This window comes from Nerophis lumbriciformis, linkage group LG16, assembly GCF_033978685.3.
Source record: "Nerophis lumbriciformis linkage group LG16, RoL_Nlum_v2.1, whole genome shotgun sequence".
Classification (NCBI taxonomy): Eukaryota; Metazoa; Chordata; class Actinopteri; order Syngnathiformes; family Syngnathidae; genus Nerophis; species Nerophis lumbriciformis.
Genome location: NC_084563.2, coordinates 29,702,099 through 29,717,320, shown reverse-complemented (window position 1 = coordinate 29,717,320; position 15,222 = coordinate 29,702,099). Strand labels below are relative to the sequence as shown.

Genomic DNA, 15,222 nt, shown 5'->3' with positions numbered 1-15,222 from the left:
AGGTCAGGGTGGGTCCCAGCGACCGTCTTTCCAAGTGGGCCATCCCAAAGGATCAGGTCCCCTTTTCTCCTGACTGGCTGTGGGACCAGGCGACCTTCCCTGTGGCTGATGAGGAGATCGATTTTAGTGGGCCGGACCAAGTCTTCAGCAGCAACACCAGGGAAGAACCCTTGAAGTTGATGTGGTGTGGCTTTCTGGGTGACCTCTGCGATGCTCTCCAGGCCGTAGCAAATGATCTTATGCACTCCCACCGTTCCCTCGGGAGTTTCTACCCTCAACCGAAGGAAGTATCTCCTGGTCATGATTGTCCTCCGCATCCCACCAACTCCATGCACAATCAATTTGATGTTCTCTCCACATAGTCCGAGACGCTTGGCTCCAGTATTTGTGATGTAATTGGTATCTGAAGCAAGGTTAATCAATGTTCCGATGAGATGGCCAGAGTTGGTAGTGACCTTGAGGAGCATCATTAGCACTGGATATTCTTTAGGTAGACTTCTATTGCTGGTGCAGATTGCTGTGGTGGTTTTGTTTGAGAAGACTTTCCTGCACTCTGTCTTCTGCTCTGGAGTTAGCGTTGCAAGAAACTCTTCCTGCTGGTTGGTTAGGCCAAGAGGCCTTTTCACTACTTTCGCTGGGACTTTACTGCCACCGTCCCTTTGAGTGGCGAACCTGGGGCAGAGCAGGTAGTGGTGAGCCTCGTCTTGCCGGCAGTCCGCTTTACTGCAGAGGAACCCTGAGTTGCAACGGCCATCCTTGGGGTGAATGTTCAAGCACCTGTTGCACACACCATGGGTCCTTAGGTGAGACTTTCTTTTTGCCAGGTCCAAGTCCCTGAAGGTTTTGCAAGCAAAAAGCCTTCCAGTGTGTGTTTCGTCGCCACAGACGGAGCATTGCGATTGTGTCTTTGCTGGAGGCCCGCGTTGTCCTGCAGTGACCCTGGAGAAAGCTTTCTTCGCCCTCTTCTCTGAAGTTTCTATCGGGCGTTTCTCAGAGGGAGTATTTTCTGCAAGGCTCGTTTCCAACTGGTCCAGCTCTTCAAGAATTACCTCCTGTCTCTTTAGGAATTGAAGAAGACACTCAAAATGGTTCTGATAGGCGAAACCATTGGTGGGCACATTCTTGTGATCCACCCATTTCTCCTTTAGGAAGTTCGGTAGCTTACTCTCCAGAGACTGTGCCACCAGACGATTTTTCATAACATCCTCTTCACCCAGGATGAGAAGGTTGCTTAGGGCCCTTTCCACTGTCTGGATCAGCTCAATTGCTCTCCTAGGGTTATTTCCTTTTACAGGGGGCAGGCCTTGCACCTCACTCGCAATCATCTGGACAATCCTTGCCTTATTCCCATATCTGTTGTCCAAGCGTTGGAACATTTCCTCAGCGGACGCGCAGCTGGACAGGACTAGGTCCTTCTTCACTTTCTCACCGAGGCTAGCTAGGAGATGGAACCTTGTTACACCTGCCGTCCTCAGTGGGTTCCCCAATTGCTCCAGTTCTCCCCATTCAGCCTTCCAACGGTAATAATCTGTTATGTCACCAGAAAATGTGGGGAGACGTGCTCTCTCGAGGGGGAACTGATTTCTGTAGCCGTAACCTCCAGGATACATGTCAGGGATGCCCCGGGGAGCACTCTGGGTCATCAGCGGTGTGCTAGAGGCATTTGATGTGGTTCCAGTGCTGCCACCAACTGGTCCACTAAGTGCCTGGATTCTGGCACCTGAAGCTGGGATGGTTGTTGGGAGAGGATTGGAAGGAGGAACTTGGGTGTTGCTTCCTGAAGGAAGTTCCTCTTTGAGACTGGGACCGCTAAATGGGGGCTCTGTGAGACTGACTGGGTTGAGCATGTCCTGCGCCCTGTCAGACTTTTTTTCTTGTCGGACTTTGTCATCCATATCTTCATCGGATGACTCCGTGCATCTTGGGTCTCGCCAGCTATCCTCCCAGTCTCTTACTCGGCGCCACAGAGCTCGGACCTTCTCCTTGAGCATCTTTGTGTTGGCATATGAGATAAGAGCATCCCAGTTCCTGCATCTTCGCTCGAGCTCATCGATCCTCTCTCTCAGGCCACATCTGGTGAGCTCAAAATCAGACCTCTTTAACTTCTTTATGTTGCAGCCCTCAACCTGATTCATCTTGGTCTCTGCACTGGAAACACATTCTCCGATGTCATCTGCTGCAAACTTAGTCCAGATTCTTTCTTGAATGAGCTCAACGGTCTCTGTGTATTTACGGAGGCACTCAGCTGTCTTCTCCGCTATGCAGGCTTCTTCTTCTTTTGCCTTGTCCTCTTCATCCTCGGTTCCGTTCACCGCATTGAGGGCTTCAGCATAGTCATCTCCTGCATCACTGACCCTCTCATAGTCCACCTCAAGGATCCTCAGCTTGTCAATCAGGGCTCTCTCTCCTAACAGTTTGACTTTGGAGGCAAGCTTATTGGCCCTCTTGGTGAAGGAGGATTGCGCAGCAGAGCGCATTCCTCTGAGGGCTTCAAGTTCCTGTGTGTCCATTTTCCTTATTCTTTATCTGACCTGGGTTTGGTTCCACCAGCAGGGTCCTTTCCCTCCAAATGGTGGTTCTCCTTTGGTCAATTGTTTAGGTGGACACAGTGTTGTTTCGCTTGGAGAGTTATTTATTCCTCTTCAAGGCTTAAAACTCATCGGGGGATTTGTAGGTAAATTCCAATCTCATCCAACCCGTTGGTTATTACTGTTCAGTTTTTTCCGTATTGGCCCTCTGTATAGGGGTCGTCACTCAGCATAAAAGGAATTACTCGCACTGCACTCTTTTGCTTGTTTTATTTGGTACTATTGCAGAAACAGTAGCAGCAGCAGCAGCAGCAGCAGAAGCAGAAGCAGGTAATAACCTACAAGTAAACATGAACATAAAACAATGTATCTATCTTGAATCATCATAATGTAAATAATAAACATGAATTCATCAACTGAACCATAATGTTGTCAACCATGATATGACATATTATCAATCACTGTGATTTTATCGTAACTTATTAATTTTAGCATTACATTTTATTATCACCATTAATTTATGTCATATAATGTTTTAAATGTGATCACAATTATTTATAATGTCTCTATGGTTCATGGACAATCATATTAAAAAGACCTAAAACACCGGCGCTCTGTTTGAGGCACACATTACACATATGAGCAGAACTACCTAAAAGAACTACAAATCCCATCAGCCAAACCAGGAAGTAAAGTGCCGGTATTTTTAACTCAAACCTTCGAAATGCAGCTGGACACACGCAACGTGACAACAATCTAATCCAGCAGATTTCAATCCACACATTACTGTTAATTTTGCCAATGTTGTTCAAAGACTAAATAGTGAGTGTTTGCCCTGGTTGTGACGCAGCAAGTCCGCCGCACAACAAGCGCTGCGGACACAGCGGACTTACAACAAACAGAAAAGCAAGGAAGCAGGCAAGCATGGAATTTAAACAATAATTCAGCTGATCTAACAAAGCAAAGCGGACATAACAAATGATCTTACCAGTGGGGAATGCTGGTGACGAAGCACGCTGTTTTTACAAACGAAACAATGACGCCATTTTTAAAGCTACCGACATGGTCACCTGTCAGTGGTAGCCCCGCCCATCTTAAAGTCCCAGGTAAGTCCGCCATAAATACATATACACATAACAAATACACATATTAAATCCAACACCTCCCACTTAAGTTCCTGATGTCCCATCCAAGGAACTTACAACACAATCTAGAGACCCCACTTCGTGACACACATTCAAAAATCCAGTTACAATGATTTTTTTTTTTTTTTTTTTTTAAATGGAGTGTGGATGCTCATCTTTGTATATGTACTGTGTGCACTGTGTGGGCATGGTGGCAGCGATCCGCCTACACCAACCAGCCAAATAGTTTTAAGGGGTTTTGGGGCGTTGATTTGGCCAAAGGGTGGGGCAGTGACTGGAACTTTGAAGTCGCCCCGGGAGACAGCGTCATGAAGTCGCAGCTGGAGTCGAATCCTCTACTGGGATCATCACGATCAGCCGCCTTACATCCCTTTGCAGGATGATGGTTGACGGGAGTTGTTGATTTGTCCTGCCTTTTCTCTCAGTATTCGTCGTTGGAAGGCCAGCACAAACTTTGACATCGACGTCCCTGACGACTCCATGCCTGTCTGGTCTTGTGGCTGTAACTATGCCCAAGCGGAATTGTCCTCTCATAGCATTAGGGTCTGCGATCCAGACGATGTCTCCCTCTTTGACGTTTCTCTCCTTTGTATGCCACTTCTCACGGACAAAGAGATTTGGACCGGCTAGTTCATTCCACTTGGCCCAGAATCTGTCAACTAAATTGTGGATGTTCCTTAGCCTGCGCCAAGGGTGGTTGACTAGATCAAGTCCATCTGTGTCTCCTCCCACTGAGGATCGTCCGAGGATGAGAGAGTTGGGAGCTATGTAGTCGACTGACTCCTCTTGCTCCTGGGCGCGAGCGTCGATTGGGCGCTCGTTTGTCTGAAAAATTAGAGTCTGGAACTCACCCCAGGTGAGAGAGTCTGTTGCTCCTTTCAAACTTGTTAGGGCTCTTTTTATCAGTTTTACGGCAGCTTCTGCTGCTCCATTCCGGTGAGGCGCATCGGCAGGGTGGAAGCACCATGCCCAGTCTGTCCCATTCTTGGCTGCAATGTCCTCAACAGATGATGTTTGTAGACAGCGCAAGTGGTTTTGGAGCTCATTCAGAGCGGGTTTAGCCCCGAAGAAGTTCGTCCCTTTGTCGGACCATAGCTTGCTTGGGTGACCTCTAAGGGCAACAAAGCGGGAGTAGGCCAGCAGAAAACTTTCTGTGGACTGGTCATCGCATACATCGGCATGGACTGCCCTTGAAGCCATGCAGCAGAAAACAATTCCCCAGACTTTATTCCTTGCTCTCCCCTTGACTGCGTCCTTGACTTCATAGGGGCCGAATAGATCCAGGGTTGTGTACTCGAATGGCCCTGCCCTTTGCGTGCGCTCCAGCGGGAGGTCACTCATCACTTGCTGGCATACTCTAGCTCTTTGCTTTCGGCAGTGGATGCAATCATTTATAACTCTCCTGACTGCTCGACGGCCCTGTATGATCCAGGCTTTTCTCCGAGTACCTAGGAGAGTTGCTGCAATCCCCTCGTGGTTCTTCTCATGAGCCTCTTGGGCTAGTAGTGTGGCCAATCTTGACTGCATAGGGATCAGAGGAATAGCAGTCTTGCCTTCATTCCAGGACTGAATTCGTCCTCCGCAGAGTAGGAGCCCCGTGACCTCATCTTTTCGGACCACGAGTCGGTCCAGAGTTTCATCCCGGAACTCAACTCCGTCCTGGGCTTCAAGGGCAAGGTAATGGAAGGCCTCTGCCCTCTCAACAGCTGTAAGACCAGGCTTTGCATTTTCATTGGCAGTGGCCTGGTGGCTGCCACCTAACCAGGCCTCCACTGCCCGCCGAGTCCAGGCAACAGTCCCGCACAGCCTGGGGAGGGAGCTAAACCTCCCAGGCTCAACGAGGCGCACAATGGCCACGGCCCGCACCCGTGGGATAGACAGAGGTGGAGTGGTCCCGGGGCCGCCAGGCTCAGGAGGCTTCATTCTGCTGTCGCTCCCATTTTTCTGTCGCCTTGTGACCACGGCAGAGAAAACGCGTCTTTGAAGCTTCTTGAAGCTGTCTGGGGCGACCGTGGCAGCGATTTCATTTGCAGTCTTCACCGGCCACTTGCTTTCAGGCCACTTGAGGAAGTCAGGCCCGTTCTGCCACTCCGAGTCCTCGTTCAACTCCTCAGGAGTCGCTCCCCTCGTAAGGATATCGGCAATGTTTAGGTCTCCTTCAACCCACTTCCAAGCGTCCACTGGGCCGGCCTTCTGGATTTCTCCGATTCGATTTGCAAAGAAGGTCTGATATCCATAACTGTCCTTTTGGATCGCACCAAGGATCGTCTGGCTGTCTACTAGGTGTACCCTATGATCGACTGGGATGCGGCAGTGCCTCTCAAAGTACTTCCTCAAGCGAGTAGCAATTACCGCGCCACAAAGTTCAGCTTTAACTCCATCCCCCTTCTGGTCGAGAGGAGTAAGCTTGGCCTTCGACTCCACCAGCCTCACGATGACCTTACCAGGCTCGGTTTCCCAGCGGAGATAAAGCACAGCTCCGTAAGAAGCTTCGCTCCCATCAGAGAATGTAACCCCAATTGGGTGGCCTAAGGCTGCAGGGGGGGTGAGGCTCCGGTCAAATCTTATTTGGCCGAGCCTTGCATACTCCTCAAAAAGTCTGACTGCTGACTCCCGGAGTCCTGGTGACAGTGGGTCATCCCATGTGTCCTTCATTGGGCGATTTTTTCTTGCTTCTTGAAAGGACTCCCTTACGAGTATTACCCCTTTCTGTTTCGCAGGGGAGACCAGACCAATGGGGTCATAGAGGCTGGCAATTTGGCCAAGAAGCAAGCGCCGGCTCAGCGGCTCAGGAGTGCTGCTCCTAATCTCGTCCTCTTTTAAGTCAAGCCCAGTCCTCATCTTTCCCCTCTTCTTTGAGAAGTTTATTGTAGCGAGGATGCGTAGCTTGTCTGACTCGGGCTCGTACCCAACCCCGAGGGCTTTGCTATCTTCCTCTTGCATCTGATTTGGGAGGATGAGGATGTTCGGCGTGCTTGGACAGCCAAGCTGGGGACTGCTTTGGGTTCCCCCCCTCCCACTTTGGCCAGAGAAGACCCAGGGTTTTAGAGAGAACCCTCCTGCCTCTAAGATCTTCTCCACACCAACAGTTGTCTCTCGTAGAGCATCAAGATCATTGTCCGACGTCAGAATGTCATCGACGTAGCAGTCTTCTTCTAAAACTCTACGTTCTTTGAGCATTGATGAGAACTGTGGCAGTTTAGCTGTCTCTCGCATTGCAACTTGGGCAATACATCCTGCTGGCTTATCGCCAATGTTCACTCGGACAACTGCAAACGTCTCTATTTCGTTCAGGGGGTCATCCCTCCACAGGAATCGATGCAGGTGGACCTCTTCATCCTTGAGCCAAACTGAGTTGTACATCTTTCGTACATCGCCCAGGGCAGCATGTTGCCCGCTTCTGAACCGTAAGAGAACTCCTTTTATTGGATTAAGTACATCTGGACCTTTGTGGAGAAGGTCATTCAGGCTCCAACCCTGAAACTCTTGGCTGCTATTCCACACTATTCTCACAGGGGTGGAAGCAGAGTGGGGGTTCAGGGCGACCAAGTGGCTAATGTACCACTTTGGGCCCTTCCAGGAATCCATCTCTTCTTCTGATAGCTTGACAGCCGCACCTCTTCTGACCATGTCATGGATTTGTTCCCCATACGCTGCTTTCCAAGCGGGTTCTCGTCCCAGCCTGGACTCTGTCCTCCTGAAAGTAGCCTCCACGGCTCTGCGATTGTCAGGGAGAGAGGCTGGGTCTCCTCGCCAGGGATAGGCAGCTTCCCAGTGGGGTAACTGGCTGTGCTTGTCTGCTAGAACATAGGAGAGGCCATTTTTGATTTTCTCCAACTCCCTTTCTTCTCCAAGGGTCATCTCCTTTCCTCCTGGGGCACACATGCCACATTTGCAGCCCCCACATTGAGGGTCGCACGCTGCCCCGATGCTGTCCCACCTGAACCACTCTAACACTTCCTTGTTAGTTGTAGCGGTGCTGCTGAGGACTGTCTCTTTCTTTGTGAACTCGGTGTTCGAATTGCTTGAGTCCACAAGGACCTCCTCATATACTTTTGAGGCAGTTCTCATGGACCTCGCGACATGAGTGTCAGACTGGTGGAAGGTTAAATCTACCATCTCAAGGAGGTCAGGGTGGGTCCCAGCGACCGTCTTTCCAAGTGGGCCATCCCAAAGGATCAGGTCCCCTTTTCTCCTGACTGGCTGTGGGACCAGGCGACCTTCCCTGTGGCTGATGAGGAGATCGATTTTAGTGGGCCGGACCAAGTCTTCAGCAGCAACACCAGGGAAGAACCCTTGAAGTTGATGTGGTGTGGCTTTCTGGGTGACCTCTGCGATGCTCTCCAGGCCGTAGCAAATGATCTTATGCACTCCCACCGTTCCCTCGGGAGTTTCTACCCTCAACCGAAGGAAGTATCTCCTGGTCATGATTGTCCTCCGCATCCCACCAACTCCATGCACAATCAATTTGATGTTCTCTCCACATAGTCCGAGACGCTTGGCTCCAGTATTTGTGATGTAATTGGTATCTGAAGCAAGGTTAATCAATGTTCCGATGAGATGGCCAGAGTTGGTAGTGACCTTGAGGAGCATCATTAGCACTGGATATTCTTTAGGTAGACTTCTATTGCTGGTGCAGATTGCTGTGGTGGTTTTGTTTGAGAAGACTTTCCTGCACTCTGTCTTCTGCTCTGGAGTTAGCGTTGCAAGAAACTCTTCCTGCTGGTTGGTTAGGCCAAGAGGCCTTTTCACTACTTTCGCTGGGACTTTACTGCCACCGTCCCTTTGAGTGGCGAACCTGGGGCAGAGCAGGTAGTGGTGAGCCTCGTCTTGCCGGCAGTCCGCTTTACTGCAGAGGAACCCTGAGTTGCAACGGCCATCCTTGGGGTGAATGTTCAAGCACCTGTTGCACACACCATGGGTCCTTAGGTGAGACTTTCTTTTTGCCAGGTCCAAGTCCCTGAAGGTTTTGCAAGCAAAAAGCCTTCCAGTGTGTGTTTCGTCGCCACAGACGGAGCATTGCGATTGTGTCTTTGCTGGAGGCCCGCGTTGTCCTGCAGTGACCCTGGAGAAAGCTTTCTTCGCCCTCTTCTCTGAAGTTTCTATCGGGCGTTTCTCAGAGGGAGTATTTTCTGCAAGGCTCGTTTCCAACTGGTCCAGCTCTTCAAGAATTACCTCCTGTCTCTTTAGGAATTGAAGAAGACACTCAAAATGGTTCTGATAGGCGAAACCATTGGTGGGCACATTCTTGTGATCCACCCATTTCTCCTTTAGGAAGTTCGGTAGCTTACTCTCCAGAGACTGTGCCACCAGACGATTTTTCATAACATCCTCTTCACCCAGGATGAGAAGGTTGCTTAGGGCCCTTTCCACTGTCTGGATCAGCTCAATTGCTCTCCTAGGGTTATTTCCTTTTACAGGGGGCAGGCCTTGCACCTCACTCGCAATCATCTGGACAATCCTTGCCTTATTCCCATATCTGTTGTCCAAGCGTTGGAACATTTCCTCAGCGGACGCGCAGCTGGACAGGACTAGGTCCTTCTTCACTTTCTCACCGAGGCTAGCTAGGAGATGGAACCTTGTTACACCTGCCGTCCTCAGTGGGTTCCCCAATTGCTCCAGTTCTCCCCATTCAGCCTTCCAACGGTAATAATCTGTTATGTCACCAGAAAATGTGGGGAGACGTGCTCTCTCGAGGGGGAACTGATTTCTGTAGCCGTAACCTCCAGGATACATGTCAGGGATGCCCCGGGGAGCACTCTGGGTCATCAGCGGTGTGCTAGAGGCATTTGATGTGGTTCCAGTGCTGCCACCAACTGGTCCACTAAGTGCCTGGATTCTGGCACCTGAAGCTGGGATGGTTGTTGGGAGAGGATTGGAAGGAGGAACTTGGGTGTTGCTTCCTGAAGGAAGTTCCTCTTTGAGACTGGGACCGCTAAATGGGGGCTCTGTGAGACTGACTGGGTTGAGCATGTCCTGCGCCCTGTCAGACTTTTTTTCTTGTCGGACTTTGTCATCCATATCTTCATCGGATGACTCCGTGCATCTTGGGTCTCGCCAGCTATCCTCCCAGTCTCTTACTCGGCGCCACAGAGCTCGGACCTTCTCCTTGAGCATCTTTGTGTTGGCATATGAGATAAGAGCATCCCAGTTCCTGCATCTTCGCTCGAGCTCATCGATCCTCTCTCTCAGGCCACATCTGGTGAGCTCAAAATCAGACCTCTTTAACTTCTTTATGTTGCAGCCCTCAACCTGATTCATCTTGGTCTCTGCACTGGAAACACATTCTCCGATGTCATCTGCTGCAAACTTAGTCCAGATTCTTTCTTGAATGAGCTCAACGGTCTCTGTGTATTTACGGAGGCACTCAGCTGTCTTCTCCGCTATGCAGGCTTCTTCTTCTTTTGCCTTGTCCTCTTCATCCTCGGTTCCGTTCACCGCATTGAGGGCTTCAGCATAGTCATCTCCTGCATCACTGACCCTCTCATAGTCCACCTCAAGGATCCTCAGCTTGTCAATCAGGGCTCTCTCTCCTAACAGTTTGACTTTGGAGGCAAGCTTATTGGCCCTCTTGGTGAAGGAGGATTGCGCAGCAGAGCGCATTCCTCTGAGGGCTTCAAGTTCCTGTGTGTCCATTTTCCTTATTCTTTATCTGACCTGGGTTTGGTTCCACCAGCAGGGTCCTTTCCCTCCAAATGGTGGTTCTCCTTTGGTCAATTGTTTAGGTGGACACAGTGTTGTTTCGCTTGGAGAGTTATTTATTCCTCTTCAAGGCTTAAAACTCATCGGGGGATTTGTAGGTAAATTCCAATCTCATCCAACCCGTTGGTTATTACTGTTCAGTTTTTTCCGTATTGGCCCTCTGTATAGGGGTCGTCACTCAGCATAAAAGGAATTACTCGCACTGCACTCTTTTGCTTGTTTTATTTGGTACTATTGCAGAAACAGTAGCAGCAGCAGCAGCAGCAGCAGAAGCAGAAGCAGGTAATAACCTACAAGTAAACATGAACATAAAACAATGTATCTATCTTGAATCATCATAATGTAAATAATAAACATGAATTCATCAACTGAACCATAATGTTGTCAACCATGATATGACATATTATCAATCACTGTGATTTTATCGTAACTTATTAATTTTAGCATTACATTTTATTATCACCATTAATTTATGTCATATAATGTTTTAAATGTGATCACAATTATTTATAATGTCTCTATGGTTCATGGACAATCATATTAAAAAGACCTAAAACACCGGCGCTCTGTTTGAGGCACACATTACACATATGAGCAGAACTACCTAAAAGAACTACAAATCCCATCAGCCAAACCAGGAAGTAAAGTGCCGGTATTTTTAACTCAAACCTTCGAAATGCAGCTGGACACACGCAACGTGACAACAATCTAATCCAGCAGATTTCAATCCACACATTACTGTTAATTTTGCCAATGTTGTTCAAAGACTAAATAGTGAGTGTTTGCCCTGGTTGTGACGCAGCAAGTCCGCCGCACAACAAGCGCTGCGGACACAGCGGACTTACAACAAACAGAAAAGCAAGGAAGCAGGCAAGCATGGAATTTAAACAATAATTCAGCTGATCTAACAAAGCAAAGCGGACATAACAAATGATCTTACCAGTGGGGAATGCTGGTGACGAAGCACGCTGTTTTTACAAACGAAACAATGACGCCATTTTTAAAGCTACCGACATGGTCACCTGTCAGTGGTAGCCCCGCCCATCTTAAAATCCCAGGTAAGTCCGCCATAAATACATATACACATAACAAATACACATATGCAAGGCGAAAACCGTTTATCAACAACACCCAGAAACGCCGTCGGCTTCGCTGGGCCTGAGCTCATCTAAGATGGACTGATGCAAAGTGGAAAAGTGTTATGTGGTCTGACGAGTCCACATTTCAAATTGTTTTTGGAAACTGTGGACGTCGTGTCCTCCGGACCAAAAAGGAAAAGAACCATCCGGATTGTTCTAGGGTGAAAGTGTAAAAGTCAGCATGTGTGATGGTATGGGGGTGTATTAGTGGCCAAGACATGGGTAACTTACACATCTGTGAAGGCAGGTTTTGGAGCAACATATGTTGCCATCCAAGCAACGTTACCATGGACGCCCCTGCTTATTTCAGCAAGACAATGCCAAGCCAAGTGTTACATCAACGTGGCTTCATAGTAAACGAGTGCTGGTACTAGACTGGCCTGCCTGTAGTCCAGACCTGTCTCCCATTGAAAATGTGTGGCGCATTATGAAGCCTAAAATAGCACAACGGAGACCCCCGGACTGTTGAACAACTTAAGCTGTACATCAAGCAAGAATGGGAAAGAATTCCACCTGAGTACCTTAAAAAATGTGTCTCAGAATCAGAATCAGCTTTATTGTCATTACGCAAGGTAACGAGATTGAGTTAGTTAGTTAGTAAGAATCCTCAGTTCCCAAACGTTTACTGAGTGTTGTTAAAAGGAAAGGCCATGTAACACAGTGGTGAACATCCCCTTTCACAACTACTTTGGCACGTGTTGCAGCCATGAAATTCTAAGTTAATTATTATTTGCAAAAAAAAAAAAAAGTTTATGAGTTTGAACATCAAATATGTTGTCTTTGTAGCATATTCAACTGAATATGGGTTGAAAAGGATTTGCAAATCATTGTATTCCGTTTATTTTTACATCTAACACAATTTCCCAACTCATATGGAAACGGGGTTTGTAGTAACAGACACCTTCATAACAATATGTAATATGTACAATATACACACTGCAAGTATATATATCATGTAGTAACAGACACCTTCATAACAATATGTAATATGTACAATATACACACTGCAAGTATATATATAATGTAGTAACAGATACTTTCATAACAATATAATATATTTTATGTATGTAAGGGCATAAAACAAACAAACAAAATATAATAAAAACTTATAATTTTGGGATAGATCTGAAGTTTATCTAGAGATTTTAAAAAGTAAAAAAAAAAAAGATATTTTTTAACAGTTTTATGAGTGTGGCAAGTTTTTTTGACTGAAAGGGCATAAAACCAACAAAAAATAATAAAAACTTATATAATTTCAGGATAGATCTGAAGTTTATCTAGAGATTTAAGTGTTTAAAAAGTAATAAAATAATATATATATATACACACACACACACACACACATATATATATATATATATATATATATATATATATATATATATGTATATATATAGATACATATATATACTGTATATATATACATGTGTATATATTTAGATACATGTATATATATATGTGTGTGTGTGTGTATATATATATATATATATATATATATACATATATATATATATATATAATTTTTTTTTTAAATAGTTTTCTGATTGGGGCACTTTTGGATCCCTAAGATTTTTTTTTTTAAACTGTCATTGCTCCAAAAAATAATAATGAATTAAAATCAATGTTGTTATGAAACATTGATCTACTTAATGCTGCAATCACTTATAATATAATTAAATATCACACTTTGACATTTTTTGCGGGGAAATATTGCATATTAGTTTTGACAAAAATGTCATAAACATAAAAAAAAGTTCTATCGACAGATAAACCTGACACTGATCTAGGGATTTAAGCGTGGAACAAAAAACAATTAATAATAAAAATTATTTTGAACATTTGTAAACTTGAAGAGAGGCCTCAAGGTGAAAATAAATGTATATATAAATAGGGATGATGTTTGATAAGAAATTATCGAGTTTGAGCCTATTATCGAATCCTTTTATCAAACCGATTCCTTATCGATTCCAGCTAGGTTGTTGTATATGGAAAAAAACACAATATTTGGTTTAACAAAAGCTCACTTTTATTTTATAAGAAAAAAATAAAATAAAATAAAAAAATAAATATTGACTGTTACCCCCCTAAAAAAAATATATATATATTGACTGTTGTTACCCTAAGTATATTAAGTGGGATTTTTCAGAAAAACAAATATATACAGTAACACAAAAACAACCTGTCTCTGTTATCACTACAGGTGTATAAATAATAATATAGTGTTAAATAAAATCAGCCCCTTGGGCACAAAACTGAAAATAATACAGCTCTCCAAAAAGTGCACTTCTGCTGCTATTGGAACATACTAACTACACACACTATGACACTAAGAACACCACAGTCATCAATCAACAATTCTTCCCCCCTTACATGAGAGCGAAGCCTGGCAATAATTGCATATTGCCTGTTCTGCCCTCACTATACGTGTTGAGGTTATACAGCTTGGCAGACAGCTAACAAACAATCCAAAGCAGATTCATCCATTTAGGCTCTTTTTTGTTGTTGATCTTGCTTTGTCTTTTCCTATCTTTACTTTTGTCTTGCACTGGACTGTTATTTTTTTTTTTAAACTGAAATACACACAATGACAAATGTATAAGCTATGTGATTCAATTAACATACTGAAATGTAATACACAATATGTAAATATTAGCTTCACACAAATATACAGTACTATCATCAAACAAATACTTCTGAGTGTTGAAACTATTTCGATGGTGGAAACACACAACTGGCAGCCATTTGAAGTCCTCAAAACATCCATTGAAACAGTGCACAAAAATCATTTTTCAATAAACATCTTAGTATCAAACTTAACCACTTTCCACCTTAATATTGAGTTACACAAACAAGTTAAACGGTTTACTTACAGACTTATCTTTTCCAAGGCTTGTAAGAGCTAACACAACTTGTCTACTTCTCAATTGTCTCATGAACTGAACTGACTCGCCAACCCGGAAGTGCCCAAACTAATGACGCGTAGTATTTTCATATCGCCACAAGGTGTCAGTAAGAGTCTACAATCAAATGGGCATAACATTGCGTCCCACAGGGCATTTCCTGTGGGAAGGGATTCGAATAAAGAACCAACTCTTTTTCTTTACTATAGTGGTCTCAATAACAGGTACCGGTTCTCAAAAAGGGATTAGAGTCCGAGGACTCGCTTCTTTTCTTATCCAACAACCGGGAAAACCGGTTTCGAGCATCATCCCTATATATAAATGAAAAATTAGTAAATGGCCGTCGCATGCTTTGCTCTTTCAGGTGGAAAAGGTTAGGACACCCCTGGTATAAACAGTTTGAAGTGAAAGCGTGATCATTTGGCGCCCTCTAGTGTTACCTGTAAGAATCATTTGGCGCCCTCTAGTGTTACCTGTAAGAATCATTTGGCGCCTTCTAGTGTTACCTGTAAGAATCATTTGGCGCCCTCTAGTGTTACCTGTAAGAATCATTTGGCGCCCTCTAGTGTTACCTGTAAGAATTATTTGGTGCCCTCTAGTGTTACTTGTAAGAATCATTTGGCGCCCTCTAGTGTTACCTGTCAGAATCATTTGGCGCCCTCTAGTTTTACCTGTAAGAATCATTTGGCGCCCTCTGGTGTTACTTGTAAGAATCATTTGGCGCCCTCTAGTGTTACCTGTAAGAATCATTTGGCGCCCTCTAGTGTTACCTGTAAGAATCATTTGGTGCCCTCTAATGTTACCTGTA

At 45.5% G+C, this 15,222-nt stretch overlaps 1 protein-coding gene across 6 annotated transcripts in view; it reads right to left on the bottom strand.

Annotated features, from left to right (window-relative positions):
* clockb (clock circadian regulator b) overlaps window positions 1–15,222 on the bottom strand; it is a 74,081-nt gene that overhangs the window by 10,877 nt on the left and 47,982 nt on the right. The window lies entirely within an intron of this gene.